The 18,776-nt window shown below is 35.0% G+C and overlaps 1 pseudogene; it reads left to right on the forward strand.

Moving 5' to 3' along the window:
- Positions 1 to 11,149: 11,149 nt before the first annotated feature.
- Positions 11,150 to 11,859, forward strand: LOC120240997 (annotated as a pseudogene).
- The last annotated feature ends 6,917 nt before the right edge of the window (positions 11,860 to 18,776 follow it).

Below are 18,776 nucleotides of genomic sequence, written 5' to 3' on the forward strand. Positions count from 1 at the left end.
TTCAAAGCTTCATGGTAAAATGTTAATACTTACTTTGAAGTATTTCCAGAATATTAGACATGCACAAAATAACTACGTATAAAAATAGCCCTTAAAGATAAGTCAGTCATTATTGAGTTATCCCCCAATTTGGATAATAAGAGCTCCCATGTCCTTTGATTAGCCCTAATTACAGTTTTATGCCACTGTTGAAAATACAGCATATTTTTTTTCATTACTTAGTGTCTTGTTGTTAAAATTTTGTACACTCATCTTGAATCTTAAAAGTTCACATATACAAAATGGACCTTAACTTTCCACAGCTGGATGCAATGCGTGGCTCTTTAACATTTCATATTCTGTTTCTTCAGGGAAAAGCATTGTGAAAATCATAATCCTGATGTTAATCACTCATGGGAGATGGGATGCAATGTTTTCTGTCCTTTTTATTATCCATTATTTTATTCTATTTTTATAAAAACGTTAAAATATTTTTATTTAAACATGGATCTTTAAAATAAGAAGGAAAATCTCCATGGCCGTCACAGTGGTGTGGTGAGTCTCCTCATGAGGAAATGGAGTGAAAATGGAGAGACGCTCTTTCAATATCTTCAAGACTACTTTATTTTAAGGTCTCCTTTTCTGAGGAGTAGTGGAGACTTTAGTGACTATCTCTTCTTGTATTCTTTTTCAGCCTTGCATCACAATGACCTAACAAATTTTCAATTTGTCTTGCCCTCATGAACAAATAAATGGCATATAGCAAAGATTATTGAAATCTATTACAAATCTATAGAGCATAAAACTTTGAGGACTACAGCCCATCCAATCAGAGATCTAGACGCTACAGTAACTATTTGAGCTATTGGAACTTATTATTAAGCAGAAAGAAGTAGACATCAGGAACTCAATGATTTTTTTAAGTGGACTCCATGCCCAGTGAGAGGCCAACACAGGGATGAACTCACAATCCTGAGGAAAATCCTGAGAACAAGACCTGAGGTGAGATCAAGAGCCTGATGCTTAACTTGTGATATTGTTAGAAGATTTGTATATTTTAATTTATAAAGAAAAATCACTTTCACCTAAGGATAAGCCTAAAACAATTCTAGAAAGGCCATGTCTCTTCTGGTCTCTATAGATATCTTTAAGAGATTAAGGAGAAGAGACCAAGAAGAAAATTAGTGCTTTTCAGTTACATATATTTCAGTGTCAAAGAATTATTGAACATTTTTAAGACATTTTCCACCAAGATCCTTGACTGGTCATGGAATGTTATTCAATCCATTGTTTTTTTTTCCCATGAAAACAATTATTTTTATGCTAATAAATGTCTTTGTTCAATTCCTGGATAAAAATCTCAGTTCCTCAATAAGAGGCTTTTCTAATTCTGTTTTGTAATTGCAGTAAGGCATCTCTGAGGATTTATCTCTGCTGATGCACGCCAGCAGTATGTGGCCTTTTCTTGAACCCATCAGAATTGTGACTTTTCTTTGAACTCTTGGCTGTTTGGTGCTACTGACCTTGTTGCTCATTTATAACTTGGGTGCCATTTATCACTCCCAGACTTACAGATATTGTTGTGGAAAGAGACTGAATGCAATCATTCATGCCATTGCCTCTTTCTAGTGGTGCCTCGCAGCTTCCTTCCTTACAGGATAACTGATAGGGAGAGATTAGTGACAAAGCTGTAATTCTATTGAGGGATTGATGTAACTATATCATAAACCATGAAGTGAGACTCAAGAGGTTTGAGATCACGACTGCTGAGATTAAGTTACGGCTGCCACAGTCAATCTCTGTCAATATGTGTTTTGTGATGGTTTGTAATCTGCCTGTAAAATATTAGCTACCTGTAGAAAATACCTTTTTTCCCTCTAGTATTGACTTTATTATATAGCTTCTGCAATTTCAGGGCTTAAAAGGCATATTGATTTTTATTTTTTTATAAAATACAATACAGACATTTTAGGGACCATTTAGAAAACTTCTTTGATTTGGTAATTAAAATTGAGGTCTAATCAACATAGCATTATATTACTTTCAGGTGTACAACATGATGATTTGATACTTGTGATAATACACATTTTAAGTCTGTAAAACTTTTCGTCGATTTCTCACACAACACTTGAACTATTTAGGTTTTAATACTTTCAAGTTGAAGTTTTTAGTGTTTGTGAAATTTACAAAGATAATTCATTGAGGCTGAAATTCACATAATAAACAGAACCATTTTGAAGTAAGCAATTTAGTGTCATTTTGCACACTGATAATATCGTACACCCCAGGGTAAAACTTGGAACCTACCGTCAGACTCCCCGTGTCCTCCTATCTCCTAGCTCTGTGTATGAAATATTCAAAGTAGAAATAAATCAATTGACTTGATATTTTACATACTCAACACTTAGAAGGAATTAAAACCATTATTTTGCAGTTGTCTGTATTATTTCAGCTAACTTGTGCCTTCAGCACCACTTTTGTAAGATATTTTGGGGGAGGAGTTTGTCCAAGTAACACAAGTCTATGGAGATACTAGTAGGTATTACTTTTTAAGTGTGCACAGAAACTGGTTAAGCTAGTATGTGCAGATTTTTTTCCTGCAGGATTTTTCAGAAATCTTTTGGATGTTCATAAACTCTGCTTCTCTTTAGTTTAGAGCCATAGCATACCGCATTTCCTGAATTATTAGCATAATTTTCCTGGAGCATTCTGACCATACTGATAAGACCCATTCTATGTCAAACAATGATCTCAGCCTAATTATGACACTGTTGGAGAACATTATCAAGAAATAGGAGGGTTTTATTAAAAGGATTTGAAAAATATGAATCAGACTTAAAAAAAAGGTTTTTTTAATGTTCATTTTTGAGAGAGAGACAGAGTGGGGGCAGGCAAGGGGTAGAGAGAGGGAGACACAGAATCCGAAGCAGGCTCTAGGCTCTGAGCTGTCAGCACAGAGCCCGACGTGGAGCTCGAACTCAGGAACTGCAAGATCATGACCTGAGCCAAAGTCGGACACAACCAACTGAGCCACCCAGGCACCCCGAATCAGACTTTTAAAGCTCATACTGACGTCATACTCTTGGATAAAAAGGCTGAGATTCAGGATTTTTAGAATTTTGTCTAGTCAGTAAAAATAGTTAACATTTCAAAAACATTTTTAAATATTATCTATACCTCTATCAATAATCCTGAAAACTAGGTATTATAGTCCTAGTCTTATAGAAAGATAAATGATTTAACTTTAATGACATTAAAATATCTTCCTTTGGAATTGGATGATATGCCCAGTATCTCACACTTCTAAATGGTGGAGTAATGATTTACATGCAGATGCTTGGGGTTATAAATCCTACAGTCTTTGCTTTTACTTTGCAGTGTTGCTGTGTAACCATGAGCTTGGGGCTCTCATTTTCTGTGCCTTAATTTCTGTATTTATAAAAATGAAGAAACTGGATGACCTCTAAGTTCTGGTCTAGCTTCAAAATTCTGTTGCTTAAATCCTGTACTATTTCCTAGCCTGTCTAAAGCATTTAGTAAATTAGTAAAATATATATAAATGTGTACACACACACACACACACACACATATATATATACATATACACACATATATATCCTTGTATCAGGAATCCCAAGATCTCAATAAAAATGTTAAAATACTTTCCCATATAAATGAACAATTATGACAGCTGACCTTTATACAAACCTCCCAGAACCCAGAATGAGTTATAGGATCAAGGGGGGAACTTTGCTTTGCTTTTATAAATATAGTTAAGACCAATGTAAATACATGACTTGCCTTAAACACTAGGGTTTCTTCATAGGAACATAGAAACATAGATTGAGCTTGCAAAGAGGTTATGTGTGTGTTTGCCTTTCCCTGGCCATCCTTGTTCATCAAATAAAGGAGTCAATTTTGGAGGCTAGGTTCTGTATCCAGGTAGGAGGGGAGAGAAGGTCAAAATAGATCCACCATCTTTGAATCTGCTTATTTATCATTTTATTAGAGGAAATGACAAGAGTGAATAACTTGGTCAAACCTCAAATGACCAAATGTATTTTATATTTTTTCTCTCAACTTTAAAATATTTTTGCCTGCTTACATATGTATCTTAGAAAAAATTTTCAAATTTCCCTTCTTTTTAATTATGATAAACCTTCTTAAACTCATAGTATTAAATGCATATTTCCACTTGTGAAGATTTCATAAGCTTTATTTTTGTGGTTTCTATTATATACTATTCTGATAATACAAAATATTTTTGTTTGCTTTGCAAAATTTCAAATATATATCATACTAAATATGGTTTTCAAACTACATATCTCTTGTTTCCTCACCTTTTCTCTTAATATTCTGGTATCTTCTCTCAACCTTGTTTTTTTTTAAGTTTGTTTATTTATTTTGAGAGAAAAAGAGCAGGAGAATGGCAGAGAAAGTGAGAGAGGGAGAGAGAGAGGGAAAGAGAGAATCCCAAGCAGGCTTGGCACTGTCAGCACAGACCCCAATGCGGGGCTTGAACTCAAGAACTGTGAGACCATGACCAAACCAAAATCAAATGTCAGACATTTAATTGACTGCCATCCAGGCCCCCTAACCCTTATTTTATTTTACCAATCACTGGGTGGGTGAACCTCTATGCAGAATAGGAAGTAAATTTCTATTCTCACTTCATTTTCATGTTCAGATAAGGAAACTGAAAACAAGTGTCTGCATAGAATAAAGCTATTTTGTAATATTTTGGGGAAAAAAGTGGAAGTTTCCCAAATCCTCTTTCCCCCTAATCCTCTCTTAACCGTTTCATGCTTACTCATTTTCTTTTGAGGCAAAATTTTTCCCCACTTATTACTAGAGTAAACCAGCCAAATTTTTATTGTCAGGTTTTGTGCATCTAGTAAAAGCAGTCCTCCAAAAATCACTTTCATGGACTTCATGAAACCCCATATCTTTTACAAGATTTTCCATTTCATTTACCAATCAATATCTGCTGTTAGATTTCCAAGACTCCTGATAAGAAACCGATAGATAGGTTCCATTAAGTGGTGTAATGGGTAGGAATGAAAGTTAGCATCATGTGGGAAGGAAAGTCTTGAGACTAATTTTTTAAGTCTTGATGTATTTATTTAGTTTTTTTGGCTTTATGACAGCAATGAGTAGGAAAATAAACATCTAGACGTTACAACACCTTTTAAACAACAGATTTTTCTGGGAAAAAAACTTTTGTGGATATAATATAGTTTATTCTCCATTATCTCAATATTTCTAACAAAATTTCTTCTCTTTTTGTATATCTCACCACCATCCAGATTAAGGATTTGATTCCATTTATGTGCCCACCTAGATTTATCCCTCATTTACCCCCAAAGAGAGAGGCATCAGAAGTGAGTCTACAGTTAGGGTCACTAATCACTAGCTCTTGAATATATCCTAGGATTCACAGCTTACTGACCATAGACGATGTCAAATGCTTCCTATAAGTAGTCCCGGATATTGCCCTTCCTGCTTATGGACAGGCAGCACCTGCAGGACTGTGAAACCCCCGTAGGGACACATGGCTTGTTCTGACATAGGGAATGGATCTATGCAAGGACTCATAAAATCTGAATGATTTATCCAAAGTAAACACTCGGATATTGCTCCCTCTGGTCCTTTCTATGTGGTGGAGGCACATAACAAGCTCTTCTTGTTTTTCACTAGAGGATGTTCATGGAAATTGTCATGACTTACTCCATTGTCAAGAAGATTGATTTTTCCCACAGGAACACTTGTAATGGGTGGTAGGTGCATTTCTGACCAGGACCCAAGGTAAAATTAATCACAGCAAAGCATACAACAGCTTTAAACATCTATAATAATTTAAACTTTCGAATCTTGCTCAAAATCATAGAATAGGGACAATATACTGAACCTATCAGTTATACAAATAAAACTTATAGATTTAACTAAAAATCTATAGCTAGTTGTGATAAATACACTTACCAAATGACTGTTTTATTTGCTTTCTTAGAAATTAGAAAGTATTCTTTGATATGATTTTTTTTTCAACTGGCTTTAGAAACTGTCTAGGGAAATTTGAATCAATGTCTTATTTTTCTTTCCATACTTTTTTTTTTTTTCTGGAGCAAGCAGATGTGTTTTGCAGGAATAATCTACAGTTTCTTTTATTTTGCCAAGCCAGTGCATCATTAAATATTGAGTGAGACTTCCAAGGATGTGAAAATTGAATAATGTAGTGGTGAAATTTACCAAAAGTGGTTCGCTGATGCACAGTGAAAGCCTCATACAAGAATATTCAGGGAAGGTGTCTTGAAACAAATTTTTGTGCTTCTTAGTAGTGGCAGTATCCACTTTGTTTATGGCATGTTCAGGTCATCAGAGCCCTCTCTGGAGATGGGGTGGTTTAAGGAGGCTACCAGGATAATGCCTCTCTGTGGGGTTTGGCATCTGATCCCCTTCCCGCTCCTTGCAGTTGAGTACCTTGGCACCAGCTCAATATTTACGCCCTTCCCATCCTAGAGTGGACAACAAAGTGTTTTCTTTGACTGACTCTCATGAGCCAGAGGCATTCTGCTCATCTCTTCTGACCCTTCACTGCCATACCTTCCCCAAAACATAAGCATACTTCTTGTTTAGCCCAAGGACCTGTCTTGTTTAGTAGAACACACTCATTCTAAAGAAAGGATTGATATACCGTAAATGAAGTAGGGAGTGTGAGTTAGCATCAGAGATCATTTTACATTTTAAACCACTGAAGGGTAAAAAGAATAAAGTGTGAAATTAATAGCCTGGTATAAAGGCTAGATAGAACACTAGCCTAGAATTCAGAAAAGGTGTGCTACTGAGTCTGTCACCAATTTGCTGTATATCTTTGGGAAAATGTTTAAACTCACCGTATGTCATATTCCTTATCTTCAGAGTGGGCCAACTTTAACTTCCGTGACTGTATGTTGATAGATGAAATTTGCCTTTGTTCCCTTATGCCATATATCTCTGGCCAAACATACAGACTAGATTAAGTATATGTGAGTATTAATTTAGATATTTTTTTCTTAGATACCTATTAAATTCTGAATGTTTCTATCAGTTGTATTAGTTAGGGTTCTCCAGTGAAACAAGAATCAACACAACAAAGCCCTCTCTAGATCTACCTATCTGTATACCTCTATATACCTACAGAGAGAGAGGGGAAAAAATTATTATAAGAAACTGGTTCAAGCAAAAATGGATGTTGAGAAGTCCCAGAATCTTTGGTCAGAAGGCTGGAGACCATGAGAGTCTCTGATGTCGTTCCAGTCCAAGTCTGAAGGCCTGAGATCAAGAGAAAGGAGGGGTAAGATTAGGACCCAAGAAGAGACAATATTTCAGTTTGTTTGAAGCTGGGAAAAGACCAATGATCCACCTAGTCGAGCAGGAGGAGTTGCCTCTTTCTCATGGGAGTGTCAGCCTTTTTGTTCTATTCAGGGCTTCAACTGATTGGACGAGGCCCACTGGGGAGGGTAATCTGCTTTACTCAGTCTACTGACTCAAATGTTAATCTCCAAATCTGAAAACATTACCACAGATATACCCAGAATAATGTTTGACCACATATCTGGGCATTGTGTGGCCCAATAAAGCTGAAACATAACATCAAGCATCATATTGATCAAAAAAGAAATGATATGTGCATCGAATATTTGAAATTCGATGTTGATATCTATTTTTCTAAGAGGCGTTAAAGATGTTTGAGAAACTAAAAACATCAGAATCATATTGTCTCCCCAAAAACCCATCCAACTCCAGAGCATCTGACTTTAATTAGATCACATATGTGGAGAGGATGGCATCTCTTTTCTTTGATATTTGTCACAAAGAGTAGACATTAGAAGCTTATTAGAAGTAGATACCATTTATATCTATCTATCTATCTATCTATCTATCTATCTATCTATCTATCTATATCTATCTTTCATCCATGATGTCATCTAAGCTATCTTGAAACCTTTGGTTTTAATGTTTACCACCTTTCAGGTTGATGAAGCCCATGGAATAAGTGTGCTTTCATTTTCCACAAATGGCCTCCTTCAAGTCTCCAGAACATGGTTCTCTTTTGGTATCATGGACTTGAACACAAACCTGTCCTTCATGGTTTCATATGTTTCAAGTATATTCTTCTCATGCTCTATACCAAAATCATAAAGTGCTTTTATTCTATATTCACCTAGAAATTTGTATGTCACATGGCTTATTTTAACTGACCTTAAATTACAATAATCACAAGTGCTACGGTACGTGAGTAGGTGGGAATTGGGAAACAAGGATCCTGGATCCTGGATAACTAACTAGAAGAAAAAAATGGTGATGTGAGGGCCAGAACCTTAAGTTTGTAGTTAGTGCTGTGGGGCTTTGAACTTTTGCACAAATTCTTGCCCACTGTCTTCCCTACCTCATGGCCTTCTATTCTAAGAGTCAGCATCAATATTCATCTACCTTGTGATGACTTCCTTGAGCTTACTTAGCACAATTTGGTTTTCCTTTCCATTTTTCTATACCGTAAATGCATATCTAGCGTAGAGCAAAAGGTAGTTAAATTACAATTAGTTATGATTTGAGTCTTGCTCTACTGAACTCAATACAGTCACTGGAGCATTTTTAGGATAAGGCTAAGTGGGAGACATTTAGCTATTTTATGGAAATACTTTTTGGAATGCTTTGATCCAACAAGTGAGAAATTATAGATACATTGAGACATTTATTTTTATAAATTAGAGAAAATTCATGTAAAAATAATAAAATATGGAAACAAAAGGAAAAGGGAGAGGAATAATTAAGTAAATTAATTAAAATTACCTAATATTATTTTGACAATGAGAAGTAAAGTGTAACAAAACATTTTCAGATCATACCTAAAATTGTAACTTAGTAAGAGTGAGATATTTTCCAGGGCAAGAGAGTGAATAGCTACAGAATTGTCAGATAATCAAATTAGTGAAAAAGAATAAGTCATATGAATCCATTAGAAAAAGACTTAAATTTATTGCTGATTAGACATCATTACTGAGTCTGATGAGGATAACATGAAACTCCTACTGACAGCAAAGCAATGAAGGCATCAGTGACAAACCATGACAAATATGTGGTATAAACTCAAGGAATGTGAGATGGTCAATGTACCTTTGCATATTTGAAATGCCTGAAATCTTATTCTTATTTACTTATTTATTTTTAAGTAGGCTTCACGCCCAGTGCAGAGCCCATCATGGGGCTTGAACTTATGACCCTGAGATCAAGACCGGAGCTGAGGTCAAGAATTGAATGAGCCACTCAGGAGCCCCTGAAATCTTATTTCTATGAAAGAAACTTGATAAAAGTTTTTCAAAGTTGGATACCAACCCTAAATATTTTTATTGCATTACCAATAACAAGTTGTGAAGATGAAAGTTTTCTCAATGATCAATACTGAAATAAAGTTTCAGTAAGTTATACTGGAGAAAAGACTGGTCTCAATATTAGAATTAGCTGATCTCATAGTTTGCACTAAGCTTTTTAAAATTTTGCAGTTTTACATGATTTATTTTCCCATTCTAAATATTCACATATATGTCTAATTTTATAACTTTATAATCTTTCATAAAATGATCCCTCAAATAGAATAAGTTTCAGCTCTACAAAACCTAGATCACTCTATGTAGCACACTTTTCATACTCTAGTAACATTTATTTTATTTTTATTTTTGCTGTCTGTTAATTCTTCACGTAAGGAAACAAGAGTTTTGATCTTTAAGACTTGATACACAATGGTAGAAGTTGCTTGATAAAGGATATTACAGTATGTGCGAGTGTCCAACAGAGCTTGGGGATGATCTAGAGAGATGCTCTCAAAGTCCTCTACTTTCACTAGAAGAAATGATTGAGGTATGTAGAGGAAAGCTTTATATGATAGCAATTCATCATTTTGGAAAATTTAGAAAATATTGATTTGAGTAGTTCTGGTAATTAAATCCTCCAATCAGAGCACAGTTTTGTTTGGCTTAGGGAAGGCATTTATTTATTTATATATTTATTTATGTTTATTTTTAAAAGACAGTGTGAGTGGGACAGGGGCAGAGAGAGAGAGGGAGGCATAGCATCCGAAGCACGCTCCAGGCTCGGAGCTGTCAGCACAGAGCTCACTGTGGAGCTCGAATTCATGAACCACCAGATCATGACTTGAGCTGAAGTCAGATGCCCAACCAACTGATCCACCTATGTGCCCTGAGAAGACATTCTGAAATAAGGCTTTTGATTTTATCCTTTCCAGTTGTGATAAAAAACATAAATTCTCTCAAAAACAATGACTATTTTCAATAGCCCTATCCCTCAACTTTCTTTTGACTTTGAGTGTAAATGCTGAATAAATTCTAGTAAGATCTTCCTTTAACTTAAGCATATGTTTAGATTGTGAGCACTATTAGTATTTTGATTTTCTACTTTTTGAATATATCTGGAACACACAATTAGGATGAGTCAGTAATTTTACTTATGAAAAGTTAAAAAACAAAACATGAACTAAAGAGAATTCTGTTTTTTGCTTCAGTAAAGGTGAAATATTTTCAAAGAGGAGAAAATTCAGCTGCAAATAAATTTAGTTTATTCTATATGCACAACAGCTAAGTTTTAGGAAAAGAATGATAAAATCAAACTAAATATGTTTCAATTTCATTCTTTTGAAAAATAATTATATTTTGTATTGCAATAACTACTGAAGTACAAATTTATCTTGTAGATGTACAATAAAACTACATACACAGATCTTGCTGTTTCTTTAAGATTATACCAAATTTCCTTAAAATTTATTTTATTCTACAAAGTTATGTCTTTTATTTCTTAAAATATTATTTAAACAATTAAAAGGATGTTCAGTGATAGATATTTCCTAGTTTGTTTCTTTACAAAAAATTATTGAAATAAACTAAAAAACTGGGGGTTTCAGGCAATATCGATTTCTTGAAAGCTTTAGGATTAGTTCTTATTTATTTATCTGGTCAGATGTAGATATGTTTCTGCCCTTTTAAATGATACTTGTAATTTCCTAACAGTCCAGCATAGGATATGATGATTTTTAAATTCCTCCAAAGGAAAACATGCTAGAGAAGAAAAAAATCTGCTGCTTGGTTGCTGGAGAATAGTGGATATGTAAAATAGTTTCTCAATGACCTACTATAGAGATATTCTCATTTATGCTCTTCAGGTGGATGTTAAAAAAATAAACAGAGATGGGCTACAAGAGTGTGATGCTGAAAGATGGTCTCTTTTTGCCACATCTACTATGAGAATAAAGACCACTCTTAGCAATCAGACTGTTGACATTCCAGAAAATGTCCACATCACTCTGAAGGGATGCACCATTATCGTGAAGGGCCCCAGAGGAACCCTGCGAATGGACTTGAATCACATCAGTGTAGAATTCAGTCTTTTTGGAAAGAAAAAAAAAAAGAGGCTCACAGTTGACAAACGGTGGGGAAATAGAAAAGAAGGGGCTACTGTCTTTACTATCTGTAGTCATGTATAGAACATGATCAAGAGTGTTACACGGGGCTTCTGTTACAAGATGAGGACTGCGCATGCTCGCTTCCGCATCGCTTCCCCATTGTTATTCAGGAGAATGGTCGTCTTGTTGAAATCTGAAATATCTTGGGTGAAAAATACATATGCAGGGTTCATATGAGGTCAGGTGTTGCTTGTTTTGTATATCAAGCCGAGAAAGAGGGGCTAATTCTTGAAGGAAATGACATTGAACTTGTATCACATTTAGCTGCTTTGGATCAGCAAGTCACAACAGTTAAAGGCAAGGATATCGTAAGATTTTTGGATAGTATCTATGTTTCTGAAAAAGAAACCGTTCAGCAGGTTGATGATTAAGATCTAAGTTGTCCAGCTACAGAAACAGAAAGATCCCAGATGATTTTTCAGACTTGTTTGTAATATTTTGAAGATGCAATAAAGGCTCTATTGATTTGGGGAAAAAATAAAACAAGCCATTGTTTTATCAAAGTCTCACCCACTGAATCAGTATTTATTGAAAACCTAACATTATGAGTGCTAGACACCATCGTATATTATAGCAAGGATGTGAAGAAACATAAAAACACACCCTACCCTTGATTAACTCTTGGTCTAATTTGTGGTAAAATATTATGATTAATGTTAATATTATAAGCAAGAATGGAGAGCTCTGGAAGGAAAGAAGAGGGCAATGAACTAACTTGGCTGCAGTGAATCCGGAAAGGGATCACTAAGCAGACTGAGCACATGTTCATGTTAGAGTCATGCAATTTTAGAACCAAAAGGGAGTTTAGAAATTATCAATCTGTAGCTTAGGTACAAATTTAAAAGATTGAAACGTCTAGTACAAAGTGAAACTTGTATTGATTTATTCGAAAACTGAATATTGAGTACCAACAAGTTGCTCAGCAAGTTCTAGGCAATGTTATTTACACTGTTTAAAAAAAAATGCAACAAAACCAAGCTAATTGGATTAAGGTGGTAAGAGTATCTTGAACTTTCCTCTTCCCTGGGACATGCCAAATGTATAACAACACATGGATCAATTACCTATGCAGGAAATCCAGAAGCTAGCTGAGGGAGTCTTACACATTGGCAAATGAGAAAATACCCACCTCAAAATGGATAGAGAAGATGGAGGCACACTCTCACTATAAACCCCAACCAGGCACAGAGCCTACAAGAGACTCACTTTAGCTGTGAGGACACATATAGACTGAAAGTGAAGGGATGCAAAAAGATATTCCATGCCAATAGAAACCAAAAGAAACCAGGGGTAGCTACACTTAATATCAGACAAAATAGACTTTAAAACAAAGACTGCAATAAGAGACAAAGGTCATCATATAGTGATGAAGGCATCAATTGATCAAAAGGATATAAAAATAGTAAATATGTTTTCAATCAATATGGTAGCACTAAATATATAAGGCAAATATTAACAAAATTTAGGGGAGAAATAGACAACAATACAATAATAGTAGGGGACTTGAATATCCCACTTCGAACAATGGGCAAATCAGTCTGAGAGAAAATTAGTAAAGAAACATTGGACCTAAGCTACACATTATGCCAGATGAACTCAACAGACATTTATAAAATATTCCATCCAATAGCACCAGAATACACATTATCATCAAGTGTACATGGCCCATCCTCCAAGATAGATCATATGTTACGTCACAAAACAAGACTTACTAAATTTAAGAAGATTGAAGTCATATCAAATGTCTCTCATCAAGCTTCTCTCTTGACCACAATGGCATGAAACTAAAAGTCAGTTACAAGAAGCAAACTGGAAAAATTGCAAATATGTGGAAATTAAACAATATGCTCTGAACAACCAATGGGTCAAAGAAAAAAATCAAACGAGAAGTAAAAAAAAATATCTTGAGACAAGTGAAAGTGGGAATAAAACATGCCGAAACTCACAAGATGCAGCAAAAGCAAATAGCAAAAGCAGACAGAAAAAGCAGTCTGAAGAGGGAAATTTGTAGAAATAAATGCTTACTTTAAGAAAAAAAGAAAGATCTTCAACAACCTAACTTTACACTTCAAGAACTAGAAAAAGAAGAAAAAACTAAACCCAAGGTTATCAGAAGGAAGGAAATAACAAAAGTAAGAATGGAAATAATGAATACTAAGAAGACAATAAAAAGGTCAATGAAACTAAGAGATGGATTTCCCAAAGGATATCCTAAATAGATAAATCTTATGTGGAGTCTTAAAAAATAAGTTGAACTCATAGAAACAAAGTAGAAAATGGTTGCCAAGGGCTGAGGTGGTGGGTGGGGTAAGACATAGGGAGAGATGGGTAAAAGGGTAAAAGCTTTAGGTTAGGAGAGGAATAAGTTCTGATGATCATATGATGATCATATGGTAACCACATTGTATAATGGAAATTTGCTAAGAGACTGGAACTGAAATCTTCTCACAAGAAAAAAAAAAAAAAAAGAGAGAAAGAAAGAAAAAAGTGAGATGATGGATTTGTTAATTACTTGATGGGGAGAATCATCCTTTCAAAATATATAACACATGGGGCGCCTGGGTGGCTTAGTCGGTTAAGCGTCCGACTTTTGCTTAGGTCATGACCTCGCGGTTCGTGAGTTCGAGCCCGGCGTCGGGCTCTGTGCTGACTGCCAGCTCAGAGCCTGGAGCCTGTTTCAATCTGTGACTCCCTCTCTCTCTGACCCTCCCCTGCTCACGCTGTCTCTCTCTCTCCTAGAAATAAATAAAAAACATTAAAAAACAAAAACAAAAACAAAACAAAAAAACCCCCAAAATATACAACACATATCAAGCTATCATGTTGTGCATTACAAATATCTTACAATTTGTCAATTATACTTCAGCAAAGCTAAAAAAATAGCCAAAAAACAAAACCAAACCCAAAATTTCTGTGCTGATGGAATTTACATTCTCACGTGGGTGAGAATTACACAATGAAATCTGTAGAACATTAGATGGTGATAAGTTAATAACTGCCATGGATCAGATAACCAGGAAAGAGGCACAGAGATTATGAGAGGCATTATCATTTTAGTAGTTTGGTCAGATAAGACCATTAAAGGAACTGAGAGACAAGCCATTGGAAGTATCTGCGTGTATAAGCGGGAGGGTTTCTAAAGCATTTATAGCAAATAGAAGAACCCAATAGAAAGGCCATGACATGAGATAATATCTGAAGCTTCTAAGAACATCATGGAGGCCAAAGCAGCAGGAGCCGCATGCATGAAAGGAAAGCACAGGAAATGAATTCAGAGAGGGAATAAAAAGTCACAAGGGTACCTTGGTTTCCAGTTGGCCTGTGGTTTGTACAGTTGATGCCTCAAATAAATGTAATGGTTAATCTTTGAAGTTGTTCATTTTCATATATCTGGGAGGAAAAGATTGAATTTTTTAAACCCTAAAGATCAATTTTCTGTAATTTTTCTCTTTTTCTAATTGAGGATCTTTCCTTCTCGTTGGCCATATCCATTTCCAATGCACTCTGTGACTCCCCTGAATAGTGTTCAGCCCTTTTTATCTTTTCTTTCTCTCCACCCCGTTTCCTTTTTTCTCTTCATTTGCTCCTACTCCGTGCTCTTGGAGAAAATATTTTGTCCCTATTTGTTTTCTAGTGTGCATTGGTTTATGATATAGTACTGAGTTGTAAAATCATTTAAATGGACTCAAAAGGCATTTTTTAAAATAAAATGGAAGAGAATATAAAATAGCATATATAGCATGCAATAAGGGTAGGTATGTTTTATAAAACATTTTTCCACTTTATAATTTCATATCTGTAGATATAAATACCTATAATGCTACATATAGATATGTGTGTGTGTGTGTGCATGTGTATATCTTTATATATACATCTATGTAGTCGGCCATGATGTAAAACATATTTTTTACTGGAAGTCAGAGTAAAAACTTAAAAGCCACTGGAGTAATGAGTGTTAAGAACTTGATAAAATGGTGTGGAATTATTTTGAGTAGCATATTTTAAAAATTCAACCAAGCACGGGCCATGAGCCAGGGTTTATGACTATTTTCCTTATGGTGATTATTTGTTTAAAAATTTTTGTGGTAGCAGAATTTGGCCTTGTTAACATTTGCTATAATGTTCATTCATGTTAAGTATATTCAGGTTGGAATGGGCCCAGTTCACGGAACAGTCTGGCCCTGAGGAAAGAGGTGAAATGAGGGGAGATTTTTTATATCCATACCTAAGAGCTCAGACAAGTTTCTCCTCTGGGAGATGCCTTCCATCTCCTTATGCATATATTTTTATATACTACACAAGATTTAATTTAAAGGCGATTTGCCTGATGACAAATTTCCTCACCAATAATTTATGTGCCAATTTACTGCTAATAAATGTTTAACATGAAAATGACAGGTACAAGTTTGTGTTAATAAAAGGAGAATATTGCCCACCTTTGTTTTGGAATGAAATGTTTCACTATTTTCTTTTCTTTACCTTTGTTCCCCAGAAACTACTGTGGGTGGTAATAAAAGTGAGAAGTATTATTTAACTTCTTATTTTATATTTAAGAAATATACCTCAGAATTTTGCCTGAAGTAAAGCTGGGAAAAACTCTAGGTGCCAAATAATTGCTTGATTATTTTTAAAGCTGGCTTAGTGGTTAATTAGGAAGTTCCTGAGAACTTGCTGTCTGGATGGCAGAATAAAGAGTATAATTCCTACAGTGTAAGGTTTACAGTCTGGGATGAACTAATTTTTATGAATAAACGGACTAATAATAAATATTAGAAGACTAATAAAAGACAATATTGAGTGTAGATATTTATATTCATGTATCCCTGATTGGCACTGGTCCACAATTCCCAGTTGCCACCAACCTTATAAATGCCTTCAACATGTGCTGGCAGTGAATAAACATAGTTCATTAGTACATTGGGGTACTCAAAAATTTTTTGTTAGGAAGGTAGATTTTGTGTGCTTTTGAGATTCAATAAACATCATCAGAAACCACACAGGAACACAGAAAGTGAGAGAAGGAAGGGCCTCAGAGATCCCATTTTAGGGATTTGAACACTGTGACCAAGAGTTCAGAGGCTCACGGCCTTGTCCACAGCCATAAACTCAGTGTAAGAGGGATCCTCAAACCCAGGCTTCTGTGTCTAAGGGAGTGCTCCTACTTAGTAACAATTGTTTTAGATCTCTTGAAATATATCCGAATAGGCTGTGATCACTACCCCAAGGAAAGGCCACAACCAGACATGGCCAACCACAGACATAAGTAGTAGTCATGTATCCATGCTGTCATATATCCAATCACGATATTTTATATAAATGTATGTGTTTTATATAATCTATCTAATTGTTTTGATTATATACACTTAGGTAAATCTCTGTGCCAGGAAGGTGAGCTGTATTTTTACTCCAACTTTGTAAATTCCCAAACACATCACTACATACGTCTAAGAGTATGTGTATGCGTTACACCTTGCTACCCTAACTTCCTCTGTTGGAGACACAGGGAATGGGTCATTTCACTTCACTGCAAAGTGGTGCTTATTGGATTGTTTTACTTAAAATAGAACCTCCATCTTAATGAGTCTCTAATTCTAATAACCTTGTATGCTTTTTAAGTTTGTGCAGGCTTATGTTACATCAATTATATTTAAATTGCCACGTATATTTTTAAAAGTATATTTGGTTCATATATCATCTCCTGCCTATTTTTAGTTGTGTGTTCTCACTCTGTCTTGATTTCAGAGAACTCCAATCTATTCGTATGATTTACCAAATCTCCAATAATCTGCACTTTGAGTGAACCTATCCGTCACAGAAGATGTCCTTTCAAAATTGTATTGACTTGCAACCATCTGTACCAAGTTTTGTTTGTAAATCATCGCTAACATTTTTAATAAGCTTTAATTCTGTATGAACTGTTTTTATTGGCCATCTAGGATTTCAAATAATGTAGAGAGAACAAATGTGTTATGATGTGATTCTCAAGGCTAAGAAAGAAAACAGATGCTTTTCAAGTTTCTATCTATGGTGTGATCTCAAGCCCAATGATAAGACTCTAAATCTTTTCAAAAATGTTTCTAAAATTAAGTACTCACATAATGTGCTGTGCTTTTTGTATTGTAGCTCTCACCACGCTTTACTGTACTGGCTTCATAATTGTTGGTCTGTGTAGGAGACTGCAATCTGTGACCTCAGACGGGTCCGCCGTTTTACTGGTTTGTCATTTGCATGTCTATCGAGCACGTTACAAGACAAATTTTGTTGAATTAGTGTGGATTAATTTGACTAGTGGGAGTACTTCACCTGTTTCCTTTGCATGTTGGTTGTGACATAATGTTATTTAAGTGGTAACATATTTTGTAACTGAAAATAATACTTTGTGTGCATTTATTCAGACTGATATCTTTAATTATCTAAAAGGGTCTGAAAATATCTAGAGTGTCCAAGGGACAGAGCTAGCTCTACTGTAAGGTATATTGCTCAACAGAAAGCCTGCGTATATCAGTTTCTAAGACACTTTATGACACATTTCTGAAGTACATGCACTTCAGATTATATGTGAAATCTATTCTATATTTTCTATTTAAATTTATCTGTGTAAAAATATACTACTTAATGTCAAGATTAATAATAGTACATGCATGTAATTTAAAAAAATGTATGATAATTGAGGGAGCATTCCATTTTTTGAGACAAATACAAGTATGTGATTAAAAAAATTTTAATATTATTATACAAGACCACCATCAATACATCTGTAGAATGCCAAGATAATACAAGTATGTGACTTTTAAAAATTTGAATATTATTGTACAAGACCATCATCAATACATATATAAAATGCCAAGATAATGTGAAATACCAAATGGCGATGCATGAACATAATTACAGATGATGTAAACCATACATTTTAATTCTGCCTATGTTTTGAGCTAACTTTTAGAGATACATTTGTAGGAAAATTCTAGAAACCATCATAAATGACAGATTCAGACAGGAACAGAATAGAATGAAGGAACCCACAGTACAGGTGATGTGGAAAGCCAATGAAAAAGTGAGATTTCCCAACATGACTCTGGAAAATTCCCTTTAGATGGCAATGACAAGAGTGTGGATATTGCTAAATGGAGCTAGGAAAGCCAGCTGGAGTTTGGAGGTGAGTGGTGTCAATAGCAACAAAGGAAGCTAGGAGACTGGAGAATGTTATTTCAAGTAGTCAGGGAAAATAACTTGTTTACATGGAGTTGTATACTACTGAACCTTTAAAGGAGAAAAACAAACTCGAGAT

This window comes from Hyaena hyaena, unplaced genomic scaffold (assembly GCF_003009895.1).
Source record: "Hyaena hyaena isolate Hyena2069 unplaced genomic scaffold, ASM300989v1 scaffold_272, whole genome shotgun sequence".
Lineage (NCBI taxonomy): Eukaryota > Metazoa > Chordata > Mammalia > Carnivora > Hyaenidae > Hyaena > Hyaena hyaena.